The sequence below is a fragment of the Staurois parvus genome, unplaced genomic scaffold (genome assembly GCF_062004578.1).
Source record: "Staurois parvus isolate SC_StPar_1 unplaced genomic scaffold, SC_StPar_1.0 ptg000662l, whole genome shotgun sequence".
Lineage (NCBI taxonomy): Eukaryota > Metazoa > Chordata > Amphibia > Anura > Ranidae > Staurois > Staurois parvus.
The window spans coordinates 1,296,776-1,312,510 of record NW_028318458.1 but is presented as its reverse complement, the minus strand read 5'-3'; the positions used below and the strand labels follow the sequence as shown (position 1 = coordinate 1,312,510).

The 15,735-nt window shown below is 42.3% G+C and overlaps 3 non-coding genes across 3 annotated transcripts; 2 read left to right on the top strand and 1 right to left on the bottom strand.

Annotated features, from left to right (window-relative positions):
* Window positions 1-10,767: 10,767 nt before the first annotated feature.
* On the top strand, window positions 10,768-10,840 carry TRNAK-CUU (transfer RNA lysine (anticodon CUU)). Its single transcript has one exon. It is a non-coding gene; the product is annotated as a tRNA-Lys (tRNA).
* Window positions 10,841-11,217: 377 nt separating this feature from the next.
* Window positions 11,218-11,289, top strand: TRNAE-CUC (transfer RNA glutamic acid (anticodon CUC)). The gene has a single exon. It is a non-coding gene; the product is annotated as a tRNA-Glu (tRNA).
* A 4,308-nt stretch (window positions 11,290-15,597) lies between these two features.
* On the bottom strand, window positions 15,598-15,671 carry TRNAN-GUU (transfer RNA asparagine (anticodon GUU)). The gene has a single exon. It is a non-coding gene; the product is annotated as a tRNA-Asn (tRNA).
* Window positions 15,672-15,735: the final 64 nt, after the last annotated feature.

Genomic DNA, 15,735 nt, shown 5'->3' with positions numbered 1-15,735 from the left:
ACATGATTGTATCTGGGATGTGTTGCTGGTAGGTTGTTGAAGAGGAGGGATTTGTGCTTAGGGAGAGTTTTCTTTTATGAAGGGGATTTGGGTGGGGCAGGCAGAACTCTATGAAACTTACAAAACAATATTGGCCATTTTCTAGGCTTATATGCTAGGGATTGCTAAACAAATGGCACAGCAGTGAGCAGATACTTTAGTAATGCTTAAAGAAAAATATTAAAAATGTAAAATTGCATTAAAAAACATGCCTGTGGATGCTCTTACCCTACCTGTGAAGCCGCACATCTGTGCAATGTATACAACCTACTGCAACACTGATGTTTACAAATATCAGGTCTGGTTTTACTTTTAACAGGGACTCCACACAAAAAAATTGATGTTAGATCCTCCTAAATTCTTAAACCATTTGGATCTGGTATGGATTTTAAGGGGGGACCCCACACAAAAATAAAGACAGTATGAGGTCCCCCTTAAAATACACACCGGACCCTTATCTGAGGAAAGGAGGAGCAAGCAGACACCCCTCTTCTGAACCACACCAGGCCACATGCCCCCAGCATGGCGGATACTCTGCTGGCAAAGTATCTTGTCCCTGTGTTGATGAGGACAAGGGCCTGTTCCACACAAACCTGGCTAGTAGTTGTGAGGGTATGTAGGTGGGGCACTCATTGGAAGCTGAAAGCCACCCTTAACAATAATGGGCAACCAAATACATCCCTTGTTCTTTGCAAATGAGTACGGGGTCCAGAGCGGCTTACTGCTTGATATATCTCAATGCCATCCTCATGTGGGATAACCATGTACAGGCTTTTAACAGCCAGGGTAGCGAGTACACAGCATGAAGGGATGGATCCCAAATGTTTCAAATAGTCAAAAACGTTTGAGGAGTCCTGCACATATAGTGGCTTGAAAAAGTATTCATACCCCTTGAAATTTTTCACATTTTGTCATGTTACAACCAAAAACGTAAATGTATTTTATTCGGATTTTATGTGATGGACCAATACAAAGTGGCACATAATTGAAAAGTGGAAGGAAAATGATAAATGGTTTTCAAATTTTTTTACAAATAAATATCTGAAAAGTGTGGCGTGCATTTGTATTCAGCCTCCCTGAGTCAATACTTTGTAGAACCACCTTTCCCTGCAATTAGAGCTGCAAGTCTTTTTGGGGATGTCTCTACCAGCTTTGCACATCTAGAGAGTGAAATGTTTGCCCATTCTTCTTTGCAAAATAGCTCAATATTTGTCAGATTGGATGGAGAGCGTCTGTGAACAGCAACTTTCAAGTCTTGTCACAGATTCTCAATTGGATTTAGGTCTGGACTTTGACTGGGCCATTCTAACGCATGACTATGCTTTGATCTAAACCATTCCATTGTAGCTCTCTATGTTTAGGGTCGTTGTCATGCTGGTAGGTGAACCTCCACCCCAGTCTCAAGTCTTTTGCAGACTAGCAGGTTTTCTTCTAAGATTGCCCTGTATTTGGCTCCTTCCATCTTCCCATCAACTCTGACCAGCTTCCCTGTCCCTGCTGAAGAAAAGCATCCCCACAACATAATGCTGCCACCACCTTGTTTCACGGTGGAGATGGTGTGTTCAGGGTGATGTGCAGTGTTAGTGTTCCACCACACATAGCGTTTTGCTTTTAGGCCAAAAAGTTCAATTTTCATCTCATCTGACCAGAGCACCTTGCAAACTGCAAACAGGACTTCTTATGGCTTTCTTTCAACAATGGCTTTCTTCTTCCATAAAGGCCAAATTTTTGGAGTGCACGACTAATAGTTGTCTTGTGGACAGATTCTCCCACCTGTGCTGTGGACCTCTGCACCTCCTCCAGAGTTACCATGAGCCTTTTGGCTGCTTCTCTGATTAATGCTCTCCTTGCCTGGCCTGTCAGTTTAGGTGGACGGCCATGTCTTGGTAGGTTTTTAGTTGTGCCATACTCTTTCTGTTTTTGGATGATGGATTGAACATTGCTGCATGAAATGTTCAAAGCTTGGGATTTTTTTTGATAACCTAACCCTGCTTTGAAGTTCTCCACAACTTTATCCCTGACCTGTCTGGTGTGTTCCTTGGCCTTCATGATGCTGTTTGTTCACTAATGTTCTCTGACAAACCTTTGAGGGCCTCACAGAACAGCTGTATTTATACTGAGATTAAATTACACACAAGTGGACACTATTCACTAAGATTATTATTATTAATATTATACAGGATGTATATAGATGACTTCTGAAAGCAATTGGTTCCACTAGATTTTAGTTAGGGGTATTAGACTAAAGGAAGCTGAATACAAATGCACACCACACTTTTCAGATATTTATTTGTAAAAAATATTGAAAACTATTCATAATTTTCCTTCCATGTCACAATTATGTGCCACTTTGTGTTGGTCTATCACATAAAATCCCGATAAAATACATTTAGGTTTTTGGTTGTAACATGACAAAATGTGGATGATCTGCTGTGTATAAGTACTTTTTCAAGGCATTGTATAATGGAATCTTTTGCACTAATGGTTGTAGAAAAAAAAAAATAACAAAGACCTTCAGAGTTCTAGAACTGACCCTGTAGTGCAAATAGGATAGGACATTCAGGTGTATGAGGTGGGTATTTGTGTATTTTTGGTAAAGTATAGATAATGGCCCACCGGAGAAACTTTGTGGTGAGGAAACCCAATTCATCCTTTAAGAGTGAACTGCAAGAAGTCTTCACAGAGCTTGTTATCAACTACATTTGTAATTTCTGTTGGTATTCATAAGTTTTACATGATAATAGCACCCCCCTTGTCAGCAGGGCAGAGTAGGAGGAGGATTTGATTACATCCCACTCTGCTCTTGTGAGATTGTATTTGGGTGGTCTGTCCATCAGAGAAATAATATAGCGGGCTTCGTATTCAACCATCCAGTGAAACATCCATACTGAAGGAGGAATTTCTGAGACCTCAGCAGTACTGTGTGGCCTAAGTGGCCACTGTGTTGTAGTGGTGGACTCTTTGTAGATCCCCTAAATGTTAATTTCCTCTCAGACTTGTAGAGATCCACAAGAAAATTAAATTAACTGAACTTATTGGTTGGTGTGACAAAATAGGAGAACGGGAGGGGGGGGGGGGCTTCCACTCAGATCGCCTAAGCCAGTGGTTGTCAACTTGCAAGGTAAAGGGGGCCTCAAATGCAGTCTGTCTCCAAAGGGTCACATATAATATGTATTACATTGAATGCTATGTAAAATGGCCACAGACTGAAGACTTACTAGAGGAAATGGCCAGGGATTGTTCTACAAGAGCGGTTGGAGAGTGAAGTCAAGCTAAAAGAGACAGTCAGAGACTAGAGAAATGTTACATTACACCGCTGGACTTTACTACTAATAAGGGACCTGTTACAAATCAAAGCTCCCTCTACTGACTATTGGGACCCAAAGGCCTCACATCAAACACTAAGGGACTACATGTGGCCCTCGGGCCACAGGTTGGGAACTAGGGGTTTGGGCTGTCCAAGCAGAAGTAGGAACAGGCACCTGCCAAAAATAGGTACCTAATACTAAACTACCAAAAGTGAAAGTGGTCGGGGTGAGTAAGATAAGCAGAACTTCCCTTTTTAGGTGAAGTTCTGCTTGAAGTAAGTTATATAGCAGCTTAAGTAAAGCATACAGCAAAGTGGTGCAGCGGAAGCATGCTGGGCCCATAACCCAGAGGTCAATGGATCAAAACCATACTCTGCTAGGTGTCTTTATCTTCTTTTGACTTTTTTTACCCTCTCAATTACATTGAGCAAGCCAGATTTGCATGTTATGTTATTCTAATTTATTCTAGCTCATAAACATTGGTTCTTAAACATTGCATTTTAAATAATTTAGAGGTACATGTTAAGCTGTGGTATACAGTAAGGGCTCATGCATGTTTATTTTTACACAGGATCTTTCTGCCAACAAAAAGTTGTCAATACACTGTACGTAGGGTTGCCATCTCATCCCTTTAAACCCGAACACATATTAATTACATAGGTTCTGTGGTGGGTTAAGGTGGTAATTAAACGCACTTAGTGCCTTATCTGCATTAAATTAGCCTCAGAACCTGTGTAAATATTATGTGTTGGGGTTTAAAGGGATGAGGTGGCCACCCCACATGTATGCCTGTAACATTTGTACTAGAATTTACACTTACCCATCATCCATAGATCCTATTGGCCACCATTGCTGCTCAGAGCCTACATGTAAATATCAACAATGCAACAAAAGGTATAGGCACGCATGAGTCTTGCAGCGGGAATAAATCATGCAACACCATTTTCTTGTCAGCGTGTTGATGGACCTAAATTTGTCTATGCTGCATCCTAGCTGACATGGGGCTATGCAAAAGTAGCTAATGCATAAAATGGCAAATGTACAAAAAGGGGAAAAAAAAACAACAACACACATGCAGCAATCACAAAATTGCCACCAGTGCACATTGGAAATATCTGGCAGAAACAAATCACCATTCATTTGCAACATAGTATATAAAAGTCACAAGTAAACAAAAACCGAAAATTTAATTCAAATACTTACTGTAATTTTCCTTTCCTGACAAGCTCCATGGCAGCACAGCTGGGTGAGGCCTCGCTCACCTCCTTCCTGATGAGGATGTAACTCAATCATTTTCTGACCCACCTCAGCCTAGGCGTTCCGTAACTCGTACTACAAAACTGGCTTGGATTTGTGCTGCCATGGAGCTCATCAGAAAAGGAAAATTATGGTAAGTATTTGAATTCAATTTTCCGTTTTCCTGATAGCTCCATATCAGCACAGCTGGGATTTAACTAGCCACACATGGGAGGGTAATGCAAACCCAATTTAATTTCAACTGGAAGCAGAGGCCAAGACACCCCTGCCAAAATCAGCAGTAGTCCAAGCCACAGGTTCTATACAATAATAAGTCATGAAGGTATGAACAGAAGATCATGTAGCCGCTTTGCAGATTGTTTTCGGGGAAGCTTGGTCCACTGTCTCCCATGAGGTTGAAACCCCTCTAGTGGAATGCGACCCCCTCAGACACAGGCAACCCTCTCGTTCTGTAAGCTAAAGAGATGGTCTTGACCAACCATGTAGTGATTACTCTAATAGATGCCCTCAAGCCTTTCTGTGCACCGTTATGGATGGTAGAAAGATGATCCGACTTCCTGAGCTCGGAAGTAGCATCCACCTAGTGTCTCAATGAGTGCCCAATATCCAATGGACTTGGGTCCTGGGAATTTTCCGAAAGGAGCATCGAGATTGTAATATCCTGAATTATGTGAAACCTGGAGGCACCTTTGGGTATGAATCCTAGCATTGGTCTAAGCATGACCCTATCCAGAAAGAATGAAAGAAAGGGTTCTTTAAACCCTAAGGCTGCTAGTTCGGAGACTCTTCTGGCTGATGTTATCACCACGAGAAACACTGTTTTCAGAGTAAGATGCCATAGTGAAACAGGATGACTGAAGGTGTCTGATGAGAGGAAGTCTAACACCACTGGCAAGTCCCATTTCGGGAAAATTAGAGGCTTGGGTGGTCTTTGGCGGTTAGCTACCTTAAAGAACTGAACTTCTAAAGAGTCTGATGCCCATAGGGTACCTGTAAAAGCCAAGAGGGCATAAACGTGAGCCTTCAGAGTACTCACTAACAGACCCATATCCAGCCCCATCGGAAGGAATTGCAATAAGTCACAGACTCTCGGGGTATCTGGCACAAAGCCATGCCTGTTTGCAAATTTCACAAACTTGCTCCATATCCTGCTATAGGCTGTGTTGGTGCTGTCCTTTCTGGTTCTCATCAAGGTATCTGTGACCTTAGTAGAGCATCCTAGATTGATCAGCCTTTGCCTTTCAAGACCCAGGCCGTCAGCCTGAGTTTCTCCGGAGTGGAGTGCCGAATGGGTCCCTGCATGAGCAGATCTAGTGTCAGTGGCAGAGGGTATGGTTCTCTAATGTTCAATGAATGGAGTAGCAGCTACCAGGGTCTCTCTGGCCAATCTGGTATTACTGACAGAACCGTCACCCTCTTCTGGTGTATTCTATGCAGCAGGCTGAGAATCACTGGAATTGAAGGGAAGGCATATGCAGTCTTGAAATTCCATGCCATTGTAAATGCATCCACCCCCATAGCTTGTGGTTGACTGATCCAGAAGAAAAAATTAGGTAGTTTGGTATTCCCCGGGGAGGCAAACAGGTCTATCTCTATCAGAAAGGCCCATGCCACGAGACTGAAAAACTTGGTCAAACTCGTTCTGGATAGATAATCCGCCTGGGTATTCAAGCGACCAGGACATACATTGCTCTTAGTAGTTGTAAATTGGCTTAGGCCCATTCCATAAATGGAGTAAGCTCCCTCAGGAGGGGTATTCTCCAGGTGCCCCCCTGTTTGAGTATGCAGGCTACTGCCGTTGTACGTATTGTCCAATGTCATCAGAACTGGTGCACCGTGAATGAGCCTTTTGAAAGCCAGGAGTGCTTGGAATGCTGCCTTCAATTCTAGAATGTTGGAAACCATATTGACAGCCCAGAATGACCACTGGCCCTGGCCTCAGTGAACTCCGCACAGGGATCTCTACCCTGCTTTGCTGGCATCTAATTGGAGTACCTGCCACTGTATCGCAAGTAACGAATGGCATTATAGTAGATTCTGCCATTTTGACCACCATTCCAGGCGCATTCTCATCTGGGAAGTGATTTGTATTTTCTGCCCACGATCCTCCAAGGGCTCCCTGGTCAAACTGCTGTCAGCAAAGGAGTACAGGGACCACGTCCAACCTTGAGAGTGATTCTGGATGGACAGACAGCCAGCCATTGGACCAGCTAGGCGAGGAGATACCACCTGTCCTGATTGCAGCAACAGAGCAGACACAGACCCCTGCTGAGCAAGCGGATCCGCCCTGTATTAAAGGACCCAATATGGCCTGATTCAATACATAGTAAAAGGAATTTACACATCTTATTTTGGGATTTTTCACATGCTAATTTGCCTTTGTAAATTAACAGACTCTGAGTGTACATATGCTGTGCATGCTGTACTGCTGACTCCTCAGTTGCTTTCAGGTGTAAAAATTGGTGTTTAAATGCAAAAATGAGGCAGTCCAGTTTCCCAGTTTGAGCCAATTTACATCTTTGATGCATGGCATTACATATGCTAGTGTATTGTAATGCAATTAATTTTCAGTGGCAACCTAAGGGAACTCCAATGCACATAAATATCGTTTGACAATGTATACCACTGAAAACCGGGCGCTGGGTCCTGGGGTTTTTGATGAGTTGTGGGCATCGTGGTGATTGACCATGGAGTTACAGTTAAGGTTTTTCTGGGGGGATTTTTATTTTGTAATAAAGGGCTTGTCTATCTACTCCATAGTCATTTACATGGGGGATGGTATCTTGGAACCCCCTTATATTCCATATTCCAATAATCACCCTACCCAAAGAACCCCAGAACCGCCATCCAGAGTTGTGGAGGTGAGGCCCTTGTTGTCACCATCAACATGGTTGCCAATTTCTTGAGCCCACATTTGGATTCAGGTTCCTCCTTGTTAAGGGTGCCTGAGAAGCTACAAGAGTTCAGCAACCAGCATCTCAGTTTGCGAGAGAGCTCATCACTTACTCACAGCATGGTGTGAAGGTGGTTTGCCTGTTTACTCGATCTAGTCAGCAGCAAATTCCTGGGCTTTTTTGGTGCTACATACTCAAAGGGATGATTGGCAGGATTTCAGCCCCAATTATTTGGACTATACCTTTCATTCTTGTACTTTGTTCTCTCGGATCTATCACGTTTTCATCTAACTGAAATCACTAACTGAATGCCAAAAATGTGATATATCTCTTGAACCAATCCTAGGGTGATCCTCCGAAGGTTAAACTACTTCCTCACCTGAGACAGGGCCACAGAGTTCCTACTGGACACCTTTGCTCCGAGGAAGGGGTCAGGGTCCCTGTAACGCGTCAGCTGCTCACACCATCTTATCATCAGTTGGAGGTGAAGAGTGATCCACATTGTGTGTTTAGGCAACATGGTTTAAATGGTTGCTGTATGTCAATCCTGTACTTAAGGAAAAACATCCCATCCCTGGGTGGGCTCGAACTTTAGTATGTAACAGACATAGAAGAGGCATAACATGACAGAGCAGAGTGGTTCAAAGGAAGCGTGCTGGGTCCATAACCCAGAGGTTGATGGGTTGAAGCCATCCTCTGCTAGTAAATTGTTTTTTTCTTTTTCCGGACATGATACGTTTTTTGTTACACTACTTTCTCCTTTATTTAAAGTGGAGTTCCACTCACCCTGTCAAAAAATAAAAGTCAGCAGCTACAAAAACTGTAGCTGCTGACCTTTAAAAAACAGCCACTTACCTGTCCCTCAGTCCCATGGTGTGCCCCCGCCACAACCCCTTTCACCGGCTGTCCTGTATTCCATCTTCAGTGTGGGCACCCGGCTCTGATAGCTTGTACCTTCTGTGCATGCACGAGTAGCGCTGCCCTTCATGAATGGTCCTGTAGTCTTCTGGGATCTGTCACGTGTCCCAAAAGACTACAGGGAGTGAGGAAACCTTCCGCTTCTGATTGCATATGTGATCGGACTGGAAGTGGGAGCGGGTACCTGTCAAATTCGGGTACCCACACTCCCCCCCGCCCCCCAAAGGTGCCAATCCTTAATGGGGAGCAGTCCTTAAAGTGGAACTTCCCCTCCCTGAGTGGGCTCGAACCTTAGTATGTAACAGACATAGAAGGAGCATGATATGACAGAGCAGAGTGGCGCAGCGGAAGCGTGCTGGGCCCATAACCCAGAGGTCGATGGATCGAAACCATCCTCTGCTAGGAATTTTTTTTTTTTTTCCTGACATGTTAAGTTTTGTTTATGACTTTTATATTTAACCTTACATGTTTTACAATGATAAGTTCTATATACATTTGCTTGCTGTATATGTAAAATTCTATCTGTGTATACGAATGTACAGTATGTGTATAAAATGCTGAGCTTTATTAACCTCCCTGGCGGTATTCCTGAGTGTAGCTCGGGGTAAAGTTTCAGCACCACAAGCGGTAACCCTGAGCTACACTTGGGAATACCTTGCAGCATTGCTCCGGGATCTCTTCTGCACTTACTTTGTCCTGCGCTCCCGCGATGTCCCCCCTGAAGCGTCCCCGGCAATGTCCTCTGGCAGATGCTGGCATCTATCTTCTGGGTTCTGTTTCCTGCGATGTCAGGACATATGGGGACGGAACTGGCGGGAAATTTAAAAGTTGTAAAAGTGACATTCACTAAATACACTAAAATCACTAAAATCACATAGTATAACATTACTGTATCAAACCATTTCACATACATTTTGTCCCGAGTGCTTTGTCCTGTGCCCTGCCTGCATTTTTACTGTTCTTTCTGCCTGGAAACTGAAAAATGTCCATGGCGTCCAAAAAGCATCCCTTTAGGTCAAAAGCGGTTTTAGACCGGCTAGAGAACAGCGATAGTAAATCAGAACCACTTGCAGAATTGAGTGATAATGATTCGTGGGAAAATTCGTCATCAGACATTGAAAACGATTCTGCGACTTTGCTCAGCGATGTGCGAACTTGGCGCTATATTTCAAATTTCAGTGTTTTTGGTTTGATTATATTACTTAATTAAATGTATCATTATTATATTATTATTTTTTATGATTATTTATTAAATTATAATTTATGATTTCGTGTTTCAAGTTCTATCCTACCCGGGATGTTTACTAGACTCTTGTTCGGACAGATTTCAGTGAGTTATTCCTAAAAATTACAGCCTACAATAAAAAAATACATATTTCCATACAAAATAATGTACCGCTTTGAGCACAGAAATATGGACATAATCAGACCGCTAGGGAGGTTAAACTGTCCTCTCCTCAAAAATAATTGGATCCTATAACATTTACAAAACAAATTCATACTCAGGCCTCAGGTCGCATTCGCACGTGAACGTTTTCCGCACATTCTTGGGCACAATTTTTGTGGGTGTGACTTCACACATTTTCATACAGCATTATTTGGGTGTTTTTAGCTTTTTTTTTTTAAATTAGCCAGTAGCTTTGTTGCTCGGTTTTCAGCTTTTTTTTAGCTTTTCCATCAGCTTTTATTTCTTTTTATTATTATTATTGTTATTATTATTCATTTACTATAATTTTTTATTTTTTGTTAGGGTAAGGGGTCAGAGTTAAGGTTACGTCAGGGTTAGGATTGGGTTTAAGGGTTTGGGTTAGGGGCTAATATTTTATTTATTATCTTCTTATTTATTTATCCCCCCCCCAGAGAATAACATGGTGGGTGTTGAAATTTTTTTATGTCACACAGTATTTGCGCAACGATTTTTCAAACGCAATTCTTTTGGAAAAAATACACTTTTTAGAATTTGAATGCAGTCATTCACAAGAGCGTTTTTCGCACGTTCTTGGGCACAATTTTTGTGTGTGACATTTTGCACATTTTCATACAGCGTTATTTGTGTGTTCTTGAACTTTTTTTTAAATTAGCCAGTAGCTTTGTTGCTAGGTTTTCAGCTTTTTTGTTTTAGCTTTTTTAGAGTGGTCCACATCCTGCGTTTAGGCAACCACATGCCAATTACGTATTTGGTTTGTGAGTAAAAGCTTTGTCTTTTATTTTCAGTAAATTGATTAAAGATTATGTGGTAGACGCTTGCGCCCTTCTTGTTTTTATGTTTTATACCCAATTCTGATATTTCACCCAATTCTCACATGTCTACCTTGTGTCCTTCTACAGATTTCTATAAACACTTTTCAGAAGCCCGGCTAGCTCAGTCGGTAGAGCATGAGACTCTTAATCTCAGGGTCGTGGGTTCGAGCCCCACGTTGGGCGAGTTCTTTTATAGTTTTGTTTTTTCTCTAAAACAAAAAAAGTTTGCTACTGTTGGTATGCATATGTTTTCTTAACTACAGAATACAATTCTGGCTGAAGATGTATTGTTATGATGTATAATATGTGATGCATGATAGAACATTGGGAGAAGATCTATGGATATTGGTCAAGTTTGTTTAATAGAGAAACACATGCAAATAATTTGGAGTACAAATGAAATTCCGACATTATGGTATAGTGCAGTGTGGATTAAATACACTGCATAAATGGAACAATACAATATCAATCTTATGTCTCTCAACTATGCATTTCAGTAATGATCTGAAATGAATCTATGACAGTGTTCTGTATAGTACAGAGGAACAATGCTAGCAGCCTCCCTGGTGGTCTAGTGGTTAGGATTCGGCGCTCTCACCGCCGCGGCCCGGGTTCGATTCCCGGTCAGGGAAGGAATTTTATCGGTTTTTTTAATTAATTACATATAGATATGTATATGAAAAGCTAATGCAGGCCATAGATGGGTCGGAAATCGGCCGATTTTCGGATCGTTAGTGGGCTATTCGGCCGTTTTTCGGTATTTTGGCAGATTTTTTTTATCGGTAAAGTTGGAAAAAAATCGGCCGATTTTGCCGATCGGCCGATTTTTGCGGCAATGATGGGCAAATCGGCCGATTTTTTACCGATAAAAAATCTGCGCATGAGCAGTGACCTGCAAGAGGAAGACAAAAAGACGAAAAAGAGGAAGAGGAAGAGGAAGAAGAAGAAGATGAGGATGAAGAAGAAGAAGAAGATGAGGATGATGATGAAGAAGAAGAAGATGAGGATGATGAAGAAGAAGAAGATGATGATGAAGAAGAAGAGGATGATGATGAAGAAGAAGAGGATGATGATGAAGAAGAAGAGGATGATGATGATGAAGATGATGATGAAGAAGAGGATGATGATGATGGAGAAGAAGAGGATGATGATGAAGAAGAAGATGATGATGATGAAGAAGTAGAAGATGATGATGATGATGAAGTAGAAGATGAGGATGAAGAAGAAGAAGAGGATGATGATGATGATGAAGAAGAAGAAGAGGATGATGATGATGATGATGAAGAAGAAGAGGATGATGATGATGAAGAAGAAGAAGAGGATGATGATGAAGAAGAAGAAGAAGAGGAGGATGATGATGAAGAAGAGGATGATGAAGAAGAAGAAGAAGAGGATGATGATGAAGAAGAAGAGGATGATGATGATGATGAAGAAGAAGAGGATGATGATGAAGAAGAAGAAGAAGAAGAAGCAGAAGGATGAAAAATAAGAGGAATTCCAGTCCGGCAAAAAGTGTCCCTGCAGAGAGCTCCGCTATTTCTTTGACAGTTCTTTGACAGTTCCTTGACATTTATAGCGGTTGTAACATTGTATCTATTTGTTTCCGAATAAAGACATCTGTATCCTAAATGGAAACAAATAGATACATTGTTGCAACCGCTGTAAATGTCAAGGAACTGTCAAAGAACTGTCAAAGAAATAGCGGAGCTCTCTGCAGGGACACTTTTTGCCGGCTGTAGACAGGATGAAAATCGGCCGATTTTTTTTACCATTGCTGGTAACGTCGGCCGCTTGAACGACCGATTTTTCGTTTTTTAAAAGAAAAATCGGCCGTTTTTCTCCCCATCTATGGCCTGCATAAATGGGAACTGGCTTTGTCCTTAAGGGCTCATGTACACTGCAGCTGATAAACTCACATTCAGGAGCTGTTCAGTGTTTTTTTTAACAGCCCCTGAACTTACCCTAATGCTGGCCATAGACGGGTCGAAAACCGGCCAATTTTCACACTGTTAGTGGGTTAACTGGTCGGCTGTTTTTCAGTGTTTTTCTGCACAGTTTTTTTATCGGTCATGTTGGAAAATTTGCGGCCGATTTGGACGATCAGCCAATTTTCCCGGCAATGATGGGCTGATCGTTTTACCGATAAAAAAATCCGCGCATAAGCCGTGACCTGCAAGGTTGCCAGAATTCTTTTTACTGAATCCCATATATATATATATATATATATATATATATACTGTATATATATATATTTATTATTATACAGTATTTATATAGAGCCAGAAGGTTTGCTCAGTGCTGTACATTATAGTGGGGGACAAGTACATGAGACAATACAGTAAAAAACAATACACGAAGGGTTCGAGGGCCCTGCTCTTTCGAGCTTACAATCTATATATATATCATTTTTATTTTCCCCCTGAATCTTTTCTACGAACTGGAAGTCCAGTCCTAACTATTATATTTTTATATGAAAAAGTCTTGCAGTTGCAACATTTGTATAACATTATGTTTTTATTTGGATACAAATGGATACATTTGTTGCAACTGCAAGACATAGATATAATATCTAGGATTGGACTTCCAGTTCGTAGGAAGGATTCAAGGGGAAAATAAAAATTACATACACGCCGAGCGGTTGCACATTTGTGTTCTATTAACAAAGAACATATGTGCTGAGAGCGCGCGCCCTGCGTGCTCCCAGCACACATGTCCAGTACTCACGGAAAGGTCCTGAACTCCTCTTTCGAACGGGACCTTTCCCGATCATGTGACGGCGTGTCACAGCGGTCACGTGACCCTAAACCCTGCCCCACCTCCTGGCTTCTGGAACCATTAAAGGGCTGGGAGCAGGGGCAGACTGACAACTCATGGGCCCCCGGGCAATAGGGAATCATGGGGCCCCTGTGTTCTTGCCCAAACTCAAAAAAGCCTATGAAAAAGGTACCAGGGGCATCTCATGGGGCCCCCTACTGACCCCGGGCCCTCGGGCAGTGCCCGAGTTTCCAAATGGTCAGTCCGCCCCTGGCTAGGAGGCACCGGCGCCAAGGAGTTAAAGTCGTGACCAGATGCGAATCAGGACTAATTTTGTATATGAAATGATACAAAGTTATATTAGCAATGATGTATATTTATTTATGTAGATTACATATCTCCATGCCAGGGGCGGACTGACAACTCATGGGGCCCCCAGGCAATAGGAGATCATGGGCCCCTGTGTCCTTGCCCGCACTCAAAGTACACCCGAAAAAGCCTATAAAAGGTACCAGGGGCATTTCATGGGGCCCCCCTACTGACCTCGGGCCCTCGGGCGGTGCCTGAGTGCTCGAATGGTCAGTCCGCCCCTGCTCCATGCTACTTGTGTGAAAGTATTGCATTATGGCTCATTATGCACTTTTTTGTGCTGCACACAGAGGGCAACTCATTAATTTCAATGGGCTGCCCAATGCATGACAAATGCGCCAAAGTAGCTCATGTAGCTTTTTGAGTGTTGAGTTTTGTGCAGTTTGGCGCTTTTGTTGAGAGTTTTTCCACTTGCTGCCTTTTGGGGTGCCATTAACAATGTGTCCCCACGCACACGGGATGTTTTTACAGCGGCAGTCATCCTATGTGTCCATGCACACATAGACTGGAATCAAGGTTTTTTGGCTGGAAAAAGACCCAGGACTAGTGAGTTTCTAGAGTTTTTTAGCTGTAAAAATGCTCTAATGTGGCAAAACGCGGTAAAACGCGGTAAAATGCCCCAAACTGGCATTTTTGGACTTTTTAGCCTAAAAACGCTAATAAATGCAAACGCGGGAAAACGCCACTGAACGATAATGCAAAAAGGCTAAACAAAATCTAAAAAACTCACATTTTTAACATGACTTTACACAGCTAACGTTACCAGCGTTATCATAACGCCCTATGTGCATGGAGTCTGAACAGCCCTACAAATCATTCATATGTGCAGTACCCCCCTGAGGCTGCGTTCACATTTTAGTGTTTCGCAAACATGTATACAATTGTGTGATTTCATGAGCGTTTTAGGAAAGGCACAAAAAACGCCTGTCGTGCTTATGCAGCCAATCATTGCTAATGGCAGACAAAATGCGGCAAAAACACTTTTGTTATCTAAAAACACAAACAAAGCTTGATGCTTAACCTCTTCACGCCGGCCGCACACAAATGGGCCTAGACGCCGAGCGGCCGCACATTTGCGTTCAATTAACATAACCATATGTGCTGAGAGCATGTGCCCTGCGTGCACCCAGCACACATGTCCGGTGCTCACGGAAAGGTCCCGATCTCCTCTTTCGATCGGGACTTTTCCAGATCATGTGACCACCGTGACTGCATGTCACGGCGGTCACATGACCGTAAACCCCCGGCTTCTTAAACCCTTAAAGGGCCGGGAGGCACTGGCGCGAAGGGGTTAAGATGGTGTATGTGCTACTTCGCTGCGCTTGTCGCACATTGGGCAGACCTATGCATGTGATGCAAAATTGTTGCGTGATTTTGTGCACCTTCACAAAGCACTATATATGAATGTAGCCTGAAGAGCGATCTGCGCTGGACTTCTTTTCTTTTTAATAATAGGAGAACTGGTTTTTCCCTTTAGAGCTGGAAATGTAACTATTTGTGTTTGGCATTTTTTTTCTTTCAATTTATTTAAAAACTTACTATTCATTTTATTTGGCATTTTAAATTGTACAAAGTTATATCAGCAATGATGTCTATTTATTTATGTATATTTCCTATCCTTATGCTGCTTGAATAAAAGCTTTGCGATATGGCTACCTTTTTTTTTTTTCAGAAAACTGTAGAAATGACATTTGACATGAGTTTCAGATGACAAGCATAAAATTCATAAAGGGTCTACATTGCAGGAAAGCATTGTCATGGTTTAAATGGTTGCTATTTGACAGTTGTGTATTAAATAAAAAAAAAAAAAAGTCACACGTCCCTGGGTGGGCTCGAACCACCAACCTTTCGGTTAACAGCCGAACGCGCTAACCGATTGCGCCACAGAGACCTGCATGTTTATCTGCCAGCACATTCATTTTTTCACTATGAAACAAATGTACAGAAGACCTAAG